Source organism: Dendropsophus ebraccatus, chromosome 5, assembly GCF_027789765.1.
Source record: "Dendropsophus ebraccatus isolate aDenEbr1 chromosome 5, aDenEbr1.pat, whole genome shotgun sequence".
In the NCBI taxonomy this organism is placed as follows: Eukaryota; Metazoa; Chordata; class Amphibia; order Anura; family Hylidae; genus Dendropsophus; species Dendropsophus ebraccatus.
The window spans coordinates 134,106,460-134,126,176 of NC_091458.1; the positions used below are offsets into that span (position 1 = coordinate 134,106,460).

Below are 19,717 nucleotides of genomic sequence, written 5' to 3' on the forward strand. Positions count from 1 at the left end.
TAAAAAATACTTTAGTCTTTTTTCAAGCCATATTGTTTGGAAAATCTGTGAAGCACCTGTGGGGTCCAGATGCTCACCGCACCCCTTGTTACATTCCTTGAGGGGTGTAGTTTTCTAAATGGTGTCCCTTTAGGGGTGTTTTTTAGGTTTTGGCACCCCAGAGCCTCTGCCAACCTGAAGTGGTACAGTCAAAAATGACCAAAAATAACGGAGCCATTGAAATTCACTAGGCGCTCCCTTATATCTGAGGCTTGTGGTTGCGTCAAATAGCGCAATAGGGCCACATATGGGGTATTTCTATAAACTGCAGAAATGGGGCAATCAATATTGGGGTGCATTTCTCTGGTAATAGGTTTATAATTATGAAAAATATTGGATTACAATAAAATCTCTGCACAGAAAATTAAAATTTTCAAATTTCTTACACACTTAGCTTTTATTTCTGTGACTCCCCTAAAGGGTTAAAAAACTTTCTGGATGTGCTTTTGCAGAGTTTAGGGGGTGCAGTTTCTGAAATGGGGTGCTTCGTGAGGCTTTCTAACACACAGTCCCCTCAAATACACTTTAAACCTGAACAGTTCCCTAAAAATATCTGATTTTGAAATTTTACTGAAAATTTGGAAATTTGCTGCTAATGTTTTAAGCTTCCTATTGTCTAAAAAAAATGAAATATAGTTTAATAAATGCCGCCAACATAAAGTAGACATGTTGCTAATGCTATTTAATATATAATTTATGTGGTATAACCATTTTCTGTATAAGCAGAAAAGTTTTAAAGTTGGAAAAATGCATTTTTTCACAATTTTTCACGCTATTTTGGGTTTTTTCATAAAGATTCGTTATAAGTATCGACTCCAATTTACAAGAAATGTGAAGTACAATATGTCACGAGAAAACAATCTCAGAATCAGCCGGATAGGTAAAAGCATCCCGAAGTTATTAATGAATAAAGTGACACTGGTCAAATTCATAAAATTTGCTCCGGTCCTTAAGGCCATTTCAGGCCCGGTCCTTAAGGGGTTAAAACCCCCTTCACAGTCAGGAATGTTTATATACGTTCCTGCTGCATGGGGCAGGTGCAGCAGGAACATATATAGCCATATGGCTGGCGTGAAGGGGTTAAAAATCAAGGTACAAAGACGCTGAATAAAACCTGTATACACAAAAGATCAAATAGGATTTTTAATCAAGACTGTTCATTTCTATCTTTATTCTGAGTGCATTCGAGTGTTATTTTTTTTATTTATTTATTTAATTTTTTTACACAGAGATCAGGAGTATTGGGGATGTTTAAAGCTTTTGGAAGGATTGTAATAGCTGCTTACAGAATGAATTAGTAGCGGTTCACGGTTCACAAGGCTTTGAAGAGCGGTGCTGTTAATGAATATATTAGATAACAATTAATGCTAGCTAATAGCCTGTGTATTACTGTCCACACAGTGCTATGAAATTGCAAGATGACATGATTCCACAATTATACCATAGGCTGAACTAGTTTTTAATACACAGCTAGATTTACCTTTAGTCTTATAATAAACCATTTTAAATATGATAAATTCTATTCTTAAGAATTGCATCAAGGGACAAGAAGGGAGACACACTAAGTGGATTGTGACCTCTCCTTCTGCTGCAGGTCTCCCTGTGAGCTGCAATCGGTCATTGGGCTGCATTTTCTCTTTGCATGGATCAGTCTCTATTCAGAGAAACCCTCCGTTATTATGTTCTACTGATCCTAGAGGAAAACAAAGAGACCTGTCCCGCTTATGTAATGTTCCCATTGTTTCTAATAGCATTTCTTACGTTAGCATCTGTTGTATTGGTAACTTTTTGTGGCTGTTATAGTGTTCATTGTTATACTATTCTCGTCAGTTAAAATGGAAATCTGCTAGAACACTTATTATACAAAGAAGTCTAATGTGTGCAGAGCCCAAGAAACCTTCCTAGAAGTTACTCTAACTTTAGAGCAATAGTCATTAAAGTATGGCTCCTCAACTGCTATGACGCTGTGACCATTCCTATGGGGGAAGTCGCATCTGATCACTAATTTCCTTCATGCTGCAGAGGGGGAATGTAACATTACATGCCAGTCATTTGAAGGGAATTTATCTGTCATGTCCATAAGGAAACAGTGAGCTGTATCTGGACACCATCCTCTATTTATTTATGGGACTGCTCCCAAGTAGTTACTACCATGGGCTATGTTCACACAGCGTTTAACAGCATCCACTGCATAGCCGGGCTGCATTAAGGATGTTCCTGCAGCTGATACCTCTGTATCGGCTGCAGGAACATTCTTTTTTTTTTTTACTATTGAGTTGCAGGCACCATCGGTTGTGCCCGCAAATCAATTAGCCATTCACTTTAATGTAAAGTGTGGCCACCTCCGCACATCACATTGTGTGAACTACTATTATTTTCAGACGCTGTTCACTGAAATAATTGGCAGGAGCATTATTTTAACATATTTTAACATAACGATGTGTGAACACAGCGGGCTGCATTGTATTGACTTCAATGCAATGCGCCCCTGCAGTAAAGAACGGACGCTGACTCCATTGCAATCGGTGCTCGTTCTTCACTGAAAAATTACAATGTGTGAACATAGACATGCACTGCATAATCAACCCCCAACTAAATATTAATATGAAATAACCCCACTAAATTTCACACTAGACATTACCTTTCATAGTCCCCAAATATGATTAAAGGGCAAACAATAGCTATGCATTAAAGGAAACCTGTCACCTCCCATGTTGGGGTGACAGGCTCCCGACCCCCTGTTAGATCCCCCTATACTTACCTCATCACACCGGGTCCCGCTTCCTGAGCCGGTCGGGTGACTGAGATTTCAGCGCCCGAAGCCCGGCGCGCTCACAGGAGAGTCCGGTGCCCATAGAGAATGACGGAGCATCGGACTCCCCATTCATTCTCTATAAGCACCTGACTCTCCTGTAAGCGCGCGCGCCGGGCTTCGGGCGCTGAAATCTTAGTCACCTGACCAGCTCAGGAAGCGGGACCGGACGCAATGAGGGGGATCTAACAGGGGGTCGGGAGCCTGTCACCCCGGCACGGGGGTGACAGGTTTCCTGTAGGATCTAGAGCCTTGCTGCTGGCATGAATAAAATTCGGCAGGGGTGAGGATGGAGATGTATTAATGATAGAGAGCATTGTGGCTTTGTGATTTAAAACATCGCTTCTTATTTCTCTTTTATTCTTCTGTCCTGCAAGCGCCGCCACCAGCATGCTGTGTCCATTGGAAGCATTAACCTTGAGAGAAGGGAAATGCAGAAACAGGGATTGTTGGCTCTTTTGTGATCTTGGGAGATCTAAAGTTTGCTAAGAAGTGTTGGCAAGTATAATGTGTGCATAGTAGAGTTGACCTAACTTTGAGCATGCTTGAGTTCATACAAACCCGAGCAAGCGGCATTAGCAGCGGCTGTGCGATGAAGTTGGATGCAGCCCTAAGGCTGCCTGGAAAACATGGATACAGCCATAGGCAAACTCGAGCATGCTCGAAGTCAGCCAACTCTAGTGCCTAGGCTTTCCGCATACAATGCTGATCCTTTTCATTTCCAATGCTTTCTCTTCTTGAGTCAAGTTGACTGCATCAACAATATGCAATATATTCTCTCCTCGTATTTCCTTCTCCCCAACCTAGAATAAGACGGGGAAAACAGGAAACGCCAGGTGAATCTCAAGAGGATAAACAAGAAAAACCTAGAGTGACCTCATTTGATTGTTCGTCAAATCGACCAGCTTTTAATTAAACCTCCCGCTTGTGTCTTTCAAGGTTCTGTCAGGGCTGATGGAGTGGAGCGAAGACGTGATGTGGAGCGGAGAAGACTGAAGGAGGAGGGAGAAGAGTTGACGTAAAAGAGAGAAGGAACTGTCTGTAGATTTAATGGATGCAAAGTGTTTCTTCGTGCCTGTCTCTCTGTGGCTCATTTGCTAAGGCAGCAATCCAAGTGTTTTTAAATGGCTGACACTCACAAGCCGTAATGTGTTGGTTTTCACAGGCTTACGTCGGAATACACGTGTCAGCCTTAGATCTCCACACTCCGGCTTCTCGCAGCCTGGTTAAGATTCACAACTTCTCAGTTACAGCTGAGTAAATTGTGAATTGATCGGTTGCAGCTTGGATCTTGCAGCTCACAAGATCATCGCGGCTCATGCAGAGTCTGGAGAACTAGTACAAACTGTACCAAGAAACGGCCACCGCGATGAGAGTGTGAGCTCTTGTGGTGCATTTCCAGGAGCAGTAGCGGTGAGGATAATGCTAAGTAATTGGATTTTCTTGGCAGAACCTGCATTTAATATTGCAAGATTTGGTCTTAGGGGTTGAAAATGGGATTAACGACAGAGAAAGTAGAACATGACAACAGATAACACCCATTTGTCCGACACAGGCTGTCATTTTACTAGGTGCTTTAAATCCAATTGATTCGTGAGCTACTGTTATTTTCAGTATGACCTACTGCATGTCCTGAGTACTGCTGAATAGCCTCTGTTCCTCCCCGCTGGCACAATGTTCGTCAGGCAGTAAATAAGAACCGACCAAAGAAAGACGAAAGACGGAGGAATTATAGGAATTTTCAAATACATAAAAGGCTATTCAACAAAGTAAAAAATGAAAAGCCAACCAAGAATCCTAAGAAAGAGCATTACCTTATTAGCAGAAATACAGTATAGGCAATTTAGTAACCACTCTATGCTACAAGACCGGCTTAAAGCTAAGACCATGCTAAGATCATGATACCATATGATTTGTTAACCTTTCCATTAAATGAAATTTATAGGAAAATGAATTTACTTTAAAAAAAATATTTTTCTGAATTTGGCATTTGATCAAACACGCATTAAGAGTTGTAAAATAATATACAGATACAAAGCTTATTTTTAAGTACTCTGTATTCCTCATTTCTTGGAAATCCAGAGCTGCACAAACAATTGCTAAACTGTTTGTGTGGCCCTTTGTTTCAATTAGCTTTTGGCTGCACTTTTCCTTGCCCAGGAAGATGTGTGGGCAAGGGCTGATAATTTTTTCACCAGGTCCAACTGACTTAAAGGGGTACTCCAGCGCTGATAAAAAAAAAAATCTATCATAAACATAGTTTTTACACTTGCCATCCCTCCTGAGCTTGTCTCCGTTTGAATTTCCTGCTGTTTGCAGGTCCCTGAACCTCCAGTTGGTGGTTTCATTTTTTCTTTCCTTCCTGGTTTGGGGTTTCCCATGATGCACTTTGTCTCCTGTGATGTCTAACTGACTCTGTAGAGCTGTTAGATGTCTTACATCTTGCTCAGCCAATCAGAGCTTAGCAACCTGAATGATCTGACAAAAGGAAGCTGGGCTAACAGGGCTTATACCTGCCTCCCTCTTGATGATGTCATTGTCACAAAATGGCTGCCACAGAAAAGCCTGGGGTCAACAGTCATTAGATAAGAATGAGTTTACTTCACTTCCTGGTGGGGGATTGAGAGGGGAAAAGATAGGGAATGGGGGCAGATTGCTGATAAGTTATATAACTTTGTAATGTGTTTCAATTACAGTTTTTCGCTGGAGTACCCCTTTAAGCGAATAGTCGGCTGATTGCTAACTCTATTACACAGGGCGATTTCAGACTTTTGGGATGATAATTGCCCGGTGTTATTAGGCCTTTACTCCTCCTCTTAGAGAGGTTATTTGACCTTGAAAATATATAGACTATCTTCAGGAAAGGCTGTCAATAATACATGGGGGGAGGGGGGGTTGGTGGCAAGTCAGGGAGGAGGTGTGCCCCTGAAAGCAGGTGTAGATTTGTTGTGCCAGGTGCAGGGTCGGGCACACGGCTGGCCGGATTCACTAAAGAGACGTGTGAATTTGGCCGTGGAAAGGGGGCGGGACTAATTTAAGATCGTGTAAAAGTATGCCCATCTTAATAAATCCCCCTAATATAGTATGGAGATGCTATCACACATAGAAACCCTCCAGCTATTAACACCCAAGGGCTAACAGGCACAGAATAAAATGCCGGTATAACTCTACATGTAAAACATGATGACAGCCAAAACAATATACATACATACAATTTACGTACAGAGGGTTACCCAACTAACATATGTATAGGCTGCTAAGGAAATATTAACTTGACTACTTTAGGCTGTGCTTACCCTCACTTTTGGGCTTCCGTTTTAAATTTGATCGAATCACAAAGTATAGTAGAAGCCTTCTATTTTAATCCATTTCTTCATTGACATTCTTTTTCAGAGTAGAAAAGTGCAGCGGGCTCCTATCTGCAAAACAAGAGTGGAAGCTAACTGATGGCATTTGAATAATGGGAATGTAAAATCGCAAAGTAAAAAAAAGATATTTCAGTAATTATCCATCTAAACTATTCACAGTTTAACAATGTGTTAGGGTAATTTTTCTACCTGCAAAAGCATAAAGCTGTGCAGATTTGAATATTTGATGCCCAATAACTGCAGGTAAAATAGTTGTCTTATACAGTAGCTTAAGGTCCTTTAAAGGTTTTTTTTTTCAGTCAAAATTAACAGATGAGCTATCCACAGAACTGGAATCCTTGCAGATCAGCTGTTTGGCACCTGCACTACACATTGAGCAGAGTTAAAGGGGTTATCCAGTTAGGAGAAGCATGTGTTAAATCATTCCCCTTCCTGGAGACTAATAATTCCTTCATTACATGTCAATATCCTTTCATTGTCCTTCCCCCAGTTCTGAGCTGCTGTTTTCTGCTGAAGACACAAAAATCTGTGTGTGAGTCTTTCTTTCCATATCCATCTCCTTCTCCCTCCCTTCCATGATGGCTGATGTAAACAAGTTGCTGGCAGGCTCCATCTGCAACTCTGTACCTTCTTTGTAACACTGGGAGGGTTAATCTGAGGTCAAGTTGCTGAACTAACTGTGATTATCCCTCCCGACATTACAAAGTTGCAGATAGGGACTTGGTTGCGTCATCAGCCATTTGGGAAGATACGGGGGAGGAGGAGGAGGTTAAGAGCAGAGAAGGACTTAACAGCTCATATACAGTTTTCTATGTATTTAGCAGAAAACAACATGCTCAAAACTGGGAAAAGAACACAGAAAAGTTAAACACATTTATGGAATGAATTGTTAGTCTCCTGGAGTGGGGAGGGGGGGGGTTGATTCAACACATATTTTACCCAACCGGTAACCCTTTTAAGTCTCTGTTCACTGTACAGCGTTGGCCATGTACACATGCAGCTCAGTTCCCATTCAAGTGAACAGGATCTAAGCTGCAGTTACACATAACCACCGCTACACGATGAGTGTACACAAAATCCATTTATAGTGCAGCGTGGTGGCCGTACAGCTGATCTACGTGGGTGTTAGGAGTCGGCAACCCATGGACCAGTCCATTTTTCCCTGAAAATTCCTATAACTTTTTTTTTTTTCAGCTTGTCCTTTTTTTCGTAGACTTGGGCACATGTCTGCTGAGCCCCGAGTCTAGAAAGAAAGTATTCAGTGTCAGACTTACAGTAAGGCTCCATTCACATAGAGTAAAACTGGCGGAATTCTGCTGCAGAATCCCGCCAGCCTCCCTGTCATAGTGACATATGGGAGGCTCTCTTCGCGCTGAATAATGAACATGTCCATTCTTCAGCATGCAGAGACAGGGAGAGAGGAGGCGCACGGATCTCCCATAGACTGTCATTATGACATGGAGGTTGGCGGGATTTCGAGGCGGAGAATTCCCCCACTTTTACTCAGTGTGAACGGAGTCTAAGTGTCCTGCATTTTCCACATGAAAAAAAGATGTCAAACCTTAATGGATTTTGAATAGGATAATGGACGTTTCTATGTCAGGGGAATAAAATGTTGTACAAATTATAACAAACTTTACTAACACAGCCATGTTGACACTGATAATAAAAAGTTACTTTCAAGTTGTGTGCTGATTACATTACTTGAAATGGCTTGGGGATCCACATTAACCTGGATCCCTGAACAAACACATAATATTAAATATGCTACCTGAACCCTCTATACAGTAAATTATAAGTTCTACTTTCAACTTTAGTTGTGGGCTTTCGACAGTATGGTTCCTGTGGTCTGGTCCCTGCACAATTCTCTGGTCTTTTGGTGCACTATTTTAGCTCTTTCCCCATCATTTTTGGACAAAAAAGTGTTTTTAATGGCAGAAAATTAATGAAATATTGAATCAAAGGGTATCGGAATTGTAGCCGGGTCCCTGGTTATTCTGCATGCCGATGGGGTTGCAGTAATGGCTCCCCCTATAGATAGATCAATGATATTCACCATACTGTTCTCACATTTCAAACTATCTTCTATTCATGTTCTTTTCAAAGAAGCCATGCATAACAAAACTCCTGGAAAGATGAGTATTAACAAGTCATTCCCTTCCTCAGCACATTCTACATACAGAAGTTAAAAAAAAAAAAAAAATCCAGATCTTTCAACTTTAATCTATCCAAAATATGAAAAAGAGAGAAAGCCAATGTAAGACGAAAGCTCAGACACCATCACTGAAAGAGTATCAGACTAAACTGAAACAAATCTTACTTGAAGAAAACTTGTTTCAATTAAAATCACAATACTTTCCTATCACTAATGTTTGAACTCTGTCTCTTCCACTTTTTGAACATTTACAGTTTAGTTCCAGTATTATGCAAGCACTTTTAATAACTTATGGCTAAACGATCATTCAGCTGTCAGTTTTATCTCCCGTCGCAGTAACTTCATTTTCTGTCTTTCTAATTTTTGTATATTTCATCCCTTGAAGGGATCATTAACCCTTGGCTCTGCCACCTATTTTGACCTTAAGTATCTAGTAGAGATGAGCGAACCTCGAGCATGCTCGAGTCCATCCGAACCCGAGCATTCGGCATAGCGGGGGCTGTTGAACTTCGATAAAGCCCTAGGGCTATGTGGAAAACATATCCATGTATTAATGTTTTCCAGACAACCTTAGAGCTTTATCCAACTTCAGCAGCCCCCGCTATGCCGAATGCTCGGGTTTGGATGGACTCGAGCATGCTCGAGGTTCGCTCATCTCTAGTATCTAGCCATTTTTAATCTTTGAAATTTAAGTTTTTCCTCCTTGCCTTCTAAGAGCCATAGCACTTCTATTTTCCACTTACAGGGCTGGTGGGGGACGTCATTTTTTGTGCCATGATGTAGATGGAAATTTCTAATTATTTTTTTACATTTTTCTCCTGATAGATAATTAGAAAAAAGATCAGCAATCCTTGCATTTTTTTCCTCTTTTCGTTTACCCTGTTTACTGTGTGGGAACAAAATTGTTATATTTTACTAGTTTGGACAATTACACATTGTTACATGCTGCTTTATTTATTTTTTATGTTTTATTTTTAAATGGGAATGGGGGTGATTTAAACTTTAATTGGGGGCGGGGCTCTCTCATATTTTAAAAACCTTTTATTTATTTTTCTTTACAACTTTTAACTTAAACATACAGTTATTAGATCGCATATTCTGCTCAATGCTATACCATTCCATAGCATTGATCAGTATTACAGTACCGGCAATCTTCCCATACAGAAGATCACCGGTCATACCCCACAAAGGTAAGTATAACTCCTCATGAAGTCAGGAAAAACAACTGAGACCTCAGAGTCACACTGTGGGGGTTCAGATTGGACTGGGAGAGGAGTGCAGCTCATGTAACTAACACTTAAACACTGCAATTGCATTTAAGGGGTTAATGGCAGGTGGCTTAGCGATCGCGGCGGCCTGTCATTAAAAGTGAACATCCGGCTGCTGAAATCGGCTGGTCTTCACACTCTATAAAGTGTTCCCAGCTCCCGAACTCCCTTCATAGATCTCCTGCACATTATGACATGCCAGCTAGTCATGATGCGCAAACTAACTGCTTTTCATGAGGAGCCATCGGGAAAGGGATGAAATACATAAAAATTTTAGCATCAAAAACAAGCAACTGGTTTCTGCAAGACACATTAGAAGTTGTTGGTATGTCGTCAATCGAAATTTTAATGTATTCTAAATATACAAAAATTAAAAAAAAAAAAAAAAAAAAGTTATCAAGTGCTCTAGTCTGCCATTGATTTCAATAGGGCTCATTACTCGAAGCTGAACACTTGAGCATTGAAAATTTCTCAACTGGAGTTATGAGCATTCGCGCATTTTAGTGCTCGGTCAACACTATTTAGTACATAAGAAACATACTGACTATACCATGGACATGTTTTGATCGTTCTATGTCAAAGAAATAGTATAGTTATGGTGAATAAAGGTTTTTCTTTATATCTCTGCTTACAGCCATTCAATTGGAACATTTATTGGTGACTTCCAATGTATACAATCTGTCCTGGCCATGTGAGAGATATACAGGGGCATGGTGCATTACAGTATTAAATATATATCAGTGCTTTACTAATGTTTCCTACACATGACCAGGACAGATTGTATACGGTGGAAGTAAATAATATAAGTAAACAATAAATATTAAATGAATGCAAAATTATTGCTTTCTATTCTATTAGAAGAATGGTAAAAAAAAAACAAACATACAGACACCGTTCGGTATGAGGCATTTTCATCTCATCCTGGTCCCAGATGACTCTATTATAGTGGGTACGCAGTATATCTGCCCATGAATGATGCTGACAGGAGACTTTCCGGGTCTAACGTGTGAGTAACTCAGTTAATTAATGGTTAATTGCCTCCTAATTAAATTAATCCTGTAATTCTGAACAGTCAGTGGTCTTCAAAGATGAAACTGTGAACTTTTGGGTTAGAATGTTTCCTTATGAGACTTCATAGCTATGAAAGCCTGCCAGTTAAATGTTTCCTTCTGGAAGTGGAAAATTAAAAGGATAACTGATTTCCCAATACACATAAACAGAATTAGATAACAACTAATGTTTCAGTTTTCTCTGTACCATCCGTACATTGCTTTTTTGTTTTTTACATGACTAGACCTGCGCCGGAATGGGGATGCCGGTGCTGCGGTCCTTTTTTTGAAATGGCACCCAATTACCGAGCCCGGTGCCGGTCTACTACCAAGCACCGGCCAGGTATAAAGCACTGGCGAAGGGCCAATTGGCCCCCATTGTGATGAAACCCCCTCCATTAGAATCATTCACAAAGTGGAGGGCAGATCGTGACACTGGGGGCCGGTAGGCCAGCCTCCAGTGCTTCATGCCCGGCCAGTGATCGGTAATAGACCGGCGCGTGCATGGGAACTGGGCAGCGGTTCAAAAATAGGACTGGCTCAGCAGAAACCCTACACCGGCGCCGGTCTACTCATGTAAAAAAAAAATTGATGTTCATTGGCTTTAAGTATTTTATGTAGTCTTATAGCTGTTCGGTAAAATGTTGCCACCTTGTCCACTTGGTCAGTTTACAATGTGATCAGAGTAACATAATCAGATTATAATACATCTGTTTTGGGGTCCTTGGCTCGTGTAGCTTCCATAGTCTCCAAAATGGGAATAAAGCTTTCTGTCCTGCAAAGCCAGACTCTTGCGGTTATGATGAAATTGATGCAAAACCAGATTAAACATTATAGTCACATTTCAAAGGTCCTGTACTGCATCATGGATGAGAAGAGGGGGAGCTGAGATATGTAAAAAAGGATCGAGGAGGGGGGTAATTGGTCAGGGAAGTAAGTCTGTGGGGGAAGAGGGGCACCAAGCGGGTTGTCTACGATGGAGGAAGGGTTCCGTGCTGGGATCTCTCTGAGAAAGGAAGTGGGTAACAAGAAAGATAGGGGTCATTGAAGCAGTTTGTGAAAGGTAAAAGAGCTTTTTTTGGTCTTACCTGGGATCTGATGTAATTTGGGGGTCTAGTATATATATATTTAGGGGTCTGAATTATTTTTGTTGTTTGATCTTGGTTTCGTTATGCTGTATTTAACCCTTTGGAGCTTAGGAAATATAGGGCCTACTCCATCAAACACAGTTAGTGCCTCCTGCTATCAGCAGAGGACACTCCATGCCGGTAACTGGCGTCAGAGCTAGCTCATCTATGGGAAACTGGTCCCTTCCAGTCTCCCCTCAATGTAATGACAGGATGCTGATCAGTTGTAAGGGCAGCTGAGGGCTTTCTAAAGGTCACTGTGGCTGCCATGATTGTCATACTATTTCAAGCTTCCTATACAGTGTACTTTACATTAGATTGAATGTGTATGTGCCATGGGGGACCAAAAAAAGTCATAGAAGAGTAAAAATAAGTTTAAAAAAACACAAAACATAAAAATGTCCCATCTAAAAAATTCTAAACTTTTAAAAAGAAAAAAAAAATAATTAAAAAAATAATTGGTCCATACAGTTTCCACTAGATGAGATGGACACCTACTGATATTGTGTGTTAATTTCCCCCGTGAATTTGTCTTGAGTCATATAAACATTTTACTTTAAGCTTAAATTGATCCCAGCTATTATTTTAGATCCATCTCATCATCTATTAATTTCCTCCAAAAATCCCTTTTAAATAATACAAGTTTGCTTTTTGGCGATTAGTAGATAATAAAAAACCTAAACATAGAAAGTAATGTATCCTTGACCAGTAGCAGGAAATATTTTGAGCTGCGATTGCCTCTATGAATTGAATGACACTTAGGCGACGCACACACAAAGCGAGAGTCTGTGCAATGATACCATCTGCCTCTCGTCACGAGGAGCCAAATCTCTGAGCTGAAGAGATGCAGGTGCTTGTGAACATCCTAAGGAGAAAGCCGTCAGCTCGATGCACTTGCTCATTTGGAACCAATTATGCGTTGCAGTTATATTACTTTTTAATGAGATTTATTGCACCGTATGGAGATTACTGGCCCACGTGTAAATCATTTAATGGGACGGTAGCATGTGTGTGAGCCTCCTGGGAGACACCATCTCTTCTCAGAAATAGAATCCTGATCAAGATGCATGCACCCATTCTCTGAGAAATAATGCTGTCTATTCAGGACTCCTTAAAGTGGTTGTTTAGAATTAGAAATATATGAAAGATTTCTCCACAATTGCCTGTAGTTTGTGCCCGGTATTAGCTCTAAACTTGCCGATAGTTGGTGTCATGTATTGCAATTAAGTCCCATGCATGTGACTGGGGACAGATTGCAATATCACACATAGTCAGCTGGACAGGTGTGCAGTGTCCTGGTACCCATATCCCAGCTACATTATGTAGAAGATTGTCATGCGGCTGAGAAATAAATTGCTTAGTACTCTAAATTGTGCTTGGGTATAGTAAGTTTTTTGTATGCGCTGTCACTCTACTTGTCACATTGTTACATACTGCTTAAAGCAAATTTTTCTACATTCACTTTAAGTGTTACACATGAATAGAACACCAGAAGCTGGTTCCGTGGTCCTTTCTTTGTACCATCGCCTGGTTCCCGACCTGATGGTACATTCGCTTTAATAGCATACACGTACAGTATATTATTAGTGCAACGGTAAATAATACTGCAGGGTCTCCGGGGGTCACATGTATGATAGTAAGATGCTTTGGTCCCATGACTAGGACTTCTTTTTCTGTAGGGTTGAATAATTTGGTTCAAGCGCCCCTCCTGGCATCCACTGTTGTTAGCTGATCAGCTTTCACGTCTGTGATCTTGGTCCTGCATAAGACCCTCTGGATACCATGTGACAGAATGAATATTCCCTCGTAACCAAAGTCAGCCAAGCTGTGAAGATCCCCCGTAAGCACAGTCTAGTCTAGTTGGACTAAAATCCCTTTAAGTGGATCCAAAACCAATATCAATCAGGCTATATTACCGTCAAAGTGCCCTAGAGCTCAATTCTCCAGTTACCTCCTGTAACCTAAAAGGGACATTGACAAACTACTCATACATTCAAGTGTAAAAGTTGTATCTACCTTGTGCTATACAAGACTGCATGTCTGCTGGATTTTTGCACAAGTTCAGTAAAGTTACAGATGTTTCACAGAATTCTAGTGTCACCTGAAACAGCTCATTCACGGAGGAGTGTGAATTGGCTATTATAGCTGGTACGAACAACGTCAATGTCATTTATGAAACAGTGCTGTTTAATTAACAATCTGAACAGCAAAAAGGGCCATAACCTCTGCATTGGATCACTTGGTGGGGCCAGTCATTATGTTCAAGTTGACGAGTCTTGTTTTAGTCATAAAATAAAATATCGCAGGTATTCCTGAATTCCTTATAGAGTGGCCACTCAGCCAGTCAGTGGCTGGGGAGGGACGCCACTCCAGTTACTGATTGGCTGAGCGGCCAGTCCATCAGCCGGGAGAGGCCTTTTTCCCCTAGTCCTGACGTCTTCACAACTCGGGGGAAATGCCTTATGGCGGGGGTTCTGCGGCTGGGCCCACCAATCACAGCAGTCACGGGCAGAGGTAAGTTAGTACTTGTAATGAATTTCCCCCCTGCCCCTGAGGCTTTTATAATCTGCCAGAATTTTCCTTTAAGTTAAGGCATTAAGGCATTGCATTAAGTCTTTGGCATTGTTGACACATCAATGTTAGCTTTTATGGAAGTTGTTCCTGATACAAGTGCTTAAACCCTCCTCCCTATTATTTTATATGTGGTGCACCCAGGTTCAACAGTGAACAATGATTCCTGCGCTGCCTACAACGTTATTCAACTGGCTCTGAATATGTCATGAGTCATGAACGTGTCAATTACAGTGATCCAGATTTTCAATTTGTTTCGCTAACTGTTGCCCACACATAACATGTAGAGTCTTATTGGAATAAATGGATGACTTGTACAGTATATGCTTCCTACATCCCTTGCAAAACTCATGTGGAGAGATCACTTCGGCAAAGACATACTTGACACTCTGCTTCTACATATTGCAGAGAAGTTTCCAGTTTCTGTCAAGTGATATTGATGTCCTAGGCAGACATAATCTTCACTTGATCCGATAAATGTATTCAAGGAAACACTGGTGGACTCACAGCATCACTTACACTGTGTGCCATGAGTCCTCCACTGACTGCAGCCAGAGCGTCACATCAGAGACGACGAGAAGCATGGCAGCCTGCGGAGGCTAGACGACACTTCAGGACCAGGAGGCTGCTTGTGCAGAACTGTGTTTGCCATGCTCCTGTCCTCTGCATCATTATCCGCTCTGCTTTCTAAGATCCTGACCCTCCTCAACCTCCTGGGACTAGTATAATAGATCTAAGAGACATAATACAGGTTAGCATATGGTTCTGTGTTTGGTAGTGTATGTAAATGTGTGTACAAGTGTATCTATGTCTTGGCGACATCCCCGGTACATAGAGAGTAGGGATGGGGAACCTTCGGCCTTCTAGCTATTGCAAAACTACAATGCCCACCATTACTGGACAGCCAAAGCAAATCTTTGGCTGTCTAGGCATGATGGGAATTGTAGTTTTGTAGAACAGCATGTAGATGGACAGAAGCCCCCACAGTGCAATAACAGTGACCTGATTAGTTGTCACGGCAGCTGGTTATCCTCTGTAGGTCTCTGTGTCTGCCATGATTATTTAGATAGCACTTTTAGTGTGCTGTCATATTGACTGTCTGCCCCAAATTACAAGTTAAAAGTATTTACTGACACATTTTATGGTCAAAGTAGATCTAATTTATTCCAACATGGCAGTCTCTCTCTCTCTCTCTCTCTATTTCTATCTATCTATCTCCTTAGGGTGGGCATTTTTCCACTAGGGCTTGTGTTATTATTTCATTAGCTGACATACAGAAAGAGTTACTTGTATAGCACTAGTGCTTACTTGCATGAGCTTTAAGGATTGTAAATATCACTATGTGATTAGAAGGTCAGTGCCATATTGTAATAACATACAGATACAAATTCTCTGGTACAAAGACTCAAGGAGGCTTTTACAAGCTCCTAAATAGCAGAAAGCTGGAATGTGTTCCGCATAGTCAATGATGGGCAGCAACGGTCTTGTTACCGCCTGCCAGTAACTGTCCAGTCGGGTCCCTTAAAGTCTGCTGGAGGTCTAATACTTATCTCTGTACAGTCAGCTTGGCAATCTTCTAACAGAGTCTGCTAAAAGAGGCCACAGAAGGAAGGGGTTAAAGGAGAAGTGCTTATAAAGTGCTTTTCTCCCATCACTTACTACTGCATCAAAGCTTCACTTCCTGGATAACATGGTGATGTCACTTCCTGACTCCCAGAGATAGCGGACTGTGGCTGCTGGAGAGGATGATGGCAGAGGGATGCTCAGTGTCCCTCCAGTGCCCTGTGTCCCTCAGTGTCCCCCTGCCATCATCCTTTCCAGCAGCCACAGCCCCCACAGCTCTGGGAGTTGGGTTGTGGCATCACCATGTTATCCAGGAAGTGAAGCCTTCATGCAGTAGTAAGTGCAGGGAAAAAGCACTTTATACGCATTTCCAGTAATAAGTGTATATTGGTGATTTGTATAACTTTTGGGGGGCAATACAATACTTTAATAACAATTTTCTCCGGACTTCTCCTTTAAGGAGAGCATCAAAAAGACATATGGAAACTCACAGGTTATTTATTCTCCATTGAAAACTGTGGGAAGAAAGGATATACAAACAAGTTCTCTTACACCACCACCCTTGCTCTGTAATGAAGAGGGGCAATAACCCTTAAACAGCTGTTTGCAGATGGGTATTTTTGTCCTTCTGGAGATATTTCTGGCTTCGCATACATTCCCAGTCATATTTTAAGACTCTTTATTGGAGCAAAACATTGACTTTAAATGAAAGCTATCTTTAGGTAGGTAGGAGCTAAACTGGATTTATTCAGCTAGTGAACCTTAATTTTAGGTTACTGTCCATTTAAAGAGGTATTTCACTCAAGCATAACCTTCGATGTCTTTGGTGTTGCTGCTCATGGTAAGACCAAAAATTACTTCCATATGGAAGGAATTGTTAGTCTGACCATGGGCTATTTTTGAGTGGAATACCCCTTTAAGGACATTTTAAAAAATAGTTTAGCTATTGTTTGTTGATTAAGTGTTTATATGACTCCTGAAGTACAGAGAATGGGTGAATAAGCACAATAGACTTATAAGAAATCTCCGTGTCGGAGAGATTAAACTTTGTGCGATTAAACTTTGTGTCTGTGACCTGATGTACGCTGTACTAATATGTCACCATATTACTTTCAGAAGTGACACCACAAAAGGCCAAAAATATAGAGAGCCATCGTCTCTAGGGTCAGCCCACAGCTTCCTCCAATTTCATTTTTCATTAATTTTTCCCACTCTTGACCTAACACTTCTAAATTACATATCCCGAGATTGGAAATTACACTTCATTCTGTGCAGCAGCTACAAGGTCTGCGAGGGGGTCTTTTAGGTGACATTCTTATTTACACATTAGCTTGGCCAACGTTTAGGTCTTTTTACAGAATATGACGGCAAATAATTTGTAGATTTATACTAGAGTGGAAATGCACAGCGCAGCAAATCTTCCCCATCTGTTTGTCCTTGTCAGCAAAGATATGACCAGCTCCACAACAACTGCCAACCTGTTTCATCTCTATGCTAATTGTACCCAAATTCACTCCTCCCCCTCCCCTGACCTGTCACCCATTCCTCAGCCAGTGTAGCATACTGTCTTTCATCCATCTCTGACAAAACAAAATGCTGAAACCTAGAGATTGTTTATCCAGCCGTATCAGGAAAAAAAAACAGCATGCTATTTGTAAAGTAAACCTGGGGAAAATCCTGCATATGCCTAGGGTACAAGTGAATATATATATATATATATGTGCATGTTATGTATTCAGCCCCATCTCGCTTCAGCCCGTGCTTAACCCACGTCCCTATGAGTGCTTGCTTGAATGCATTATAGGTAGTTGCCATAGCAACACTTTGTGGACTCTGTCAGGTTGAATGCTGATACATTTTGCACCATTGTATTGTTACATTACTCTAGAGAAGAATTCCTCCTCTAGTATTGCTGCTGCAAGAACATATTCCCAACATGTCGTTTTATGTGCGTTCCCCTCCGATTCAGTCCGAAAATTTTTAACTCAATTGCAGTAAATGCTGGGAAAGTTTCTTTAATTGGAATAGGAAAGTTAGCGATAGACAGGGAGAGGAACGAATGGATCGTCTGGTGTCCAGATCCCAGCGCACTGGCCAATATGACGGAAATGCCGCAGTTGTAAGCACAATGTAAAAGAACTTGGGGGGGGGGGGGGGGGGGGATTTATCAAGAATGGTGTACTCGTAAAGTGGTCTTAAATTAGGCCCCGTGCCCTTTTCCCCGGCCAAATTCACTAAGAGACACATGCCTCTTAACAAATCCGGCCAGTCGTGTGCCCAAACCTGTGCCCAGTGGACAAAATCCACACCTACTTTCAGCAGTTGTAGATTTGGATAATGATTGCGTAAATCATGATAAATGCCACATCCCCTGACACCCCCTGCCCACCCAATGGGCGAGTGGGGGGTGCGGCAGGTGTAGGCCAGGAGAAGGGGGAAATCTGCGCCTTCTTCCTGGCATACGCCCTGGCCATCGGTTTCTTAAAAGTACCCCCTGAAGTTTGGCAAAGTATGAAGTTTGAAGAAGGACTAGCCAGATACAATGACAGTGTTATTATGTGCCACTGGGCGCACATCTCTAACGATGAAATTAGAATAGTTTTTTTTTTTTTTTTTATGGACTCTTATTTAAATTTGCAACTAAACATACCCAAACTCTTTGTATTTGATTGCCGGTGATTGAAGAAGTTGTGTACATCCCTAAGTCTGCCTGGCTGTACCCATCTTTTTCAGGACTAGGATTTCATCCAACTACTTCAGCCACTGGGAATAAAATGCAGAGAGTTCGGGTTCTGACTAATATGAATGTGCTCGAAGTTCACTTATCTCTACTCAACGGTAAGGGGGTTCAGTGGATAGTTCTGTTGCTTTTCAATGCTTGAGGTGAAGATAAATAAGGACATAGAGGGAGATTTATGAACAATGCACCAACAGTACACCAACCAAATCCTCTGCTCGCCTGGTGGGTGGGCAGGGAGGAGCACGAGAACGCAGGAAGGAGGTGTAGCCTCCTCCCACACCTAATTTATTAAGGTTTACATCTGGAAAAAGGTATAAACCAGACCAAAATCTACACCTGCTCTAAGTAGGTGTAGACTTTAGCACAATGCCTGTGCCGGGTATTGCCCGCACACCTTTTTCATAAATAAGGGCAGAGAGAAAGGGGTGGGGCTTTATTTAGGACTGGCATACGAGTAAGCCAGTCTTTATAAATGTCCCCATAGACTTTATCATAGGTTTTTATCTGGTTTTCTTCAATACCAAAAAAAAAAAGAATGTGCTATCGGGTTCCCATTAAAACTGGCTCTAGTATCCACGGTATTACAGTACTAAGAAGCTTGCACATTTCATCAGTGGAGCCGTAATAAGTTTTCTGAAGTTTTTTAATGGATTCATTAATGTGGTACCCAGACAGTAACTTTTGTCTCCGATTTATTGGTTGTTCAAATGTCAGATTGGGCATGGCACCATTAGCTGACACTATATGGTTCTGTGCCCACTCAACCTAATCCTGCTTGAAATACGGAGAACTGATTTAATTCTCTCACTATAGAAACATATAAGAGTCCACTTTTTAAAAGACCTATATGACAATTACAATAAGACAATTATTAAATGGTCCATTTAGATCAGCTGAGATGTAAATATGGCCTGTCCGATAAGGAATTTTACAAATTCCTAAATTTTAAAGATTATTTACATATTTACACTTCCTGTAGTGTGTGGCGGAATTTTTACAGCAGCTCTGGTGCTTAGTTTGTTTAG

General features: G+C 41.2%; 1 protein-coding gene across 1 annotated transcript in view; it reads right to left on the reverse strand.

The window, feature by feature from the left end:
- The window catches only part of LOC138794200 (adhesion G protein-coupled receptor B2-like), a 47,359-nt gene extending 41,144 nt beyond the window's left edge, over positions 1-6,215 (reverse strand). The window contains exon 1 of the mRNA XM_069972978.1: positions 6,148-6,215. The gene's annotated coding sequence lies outside the window, so the exon portion shown is untranslated. The remainder of the gene's footprint in view (positions 1-6,147) is intronic.
- Positions 6,216-19,717: the final 13,502 nt, after the last annotated feature.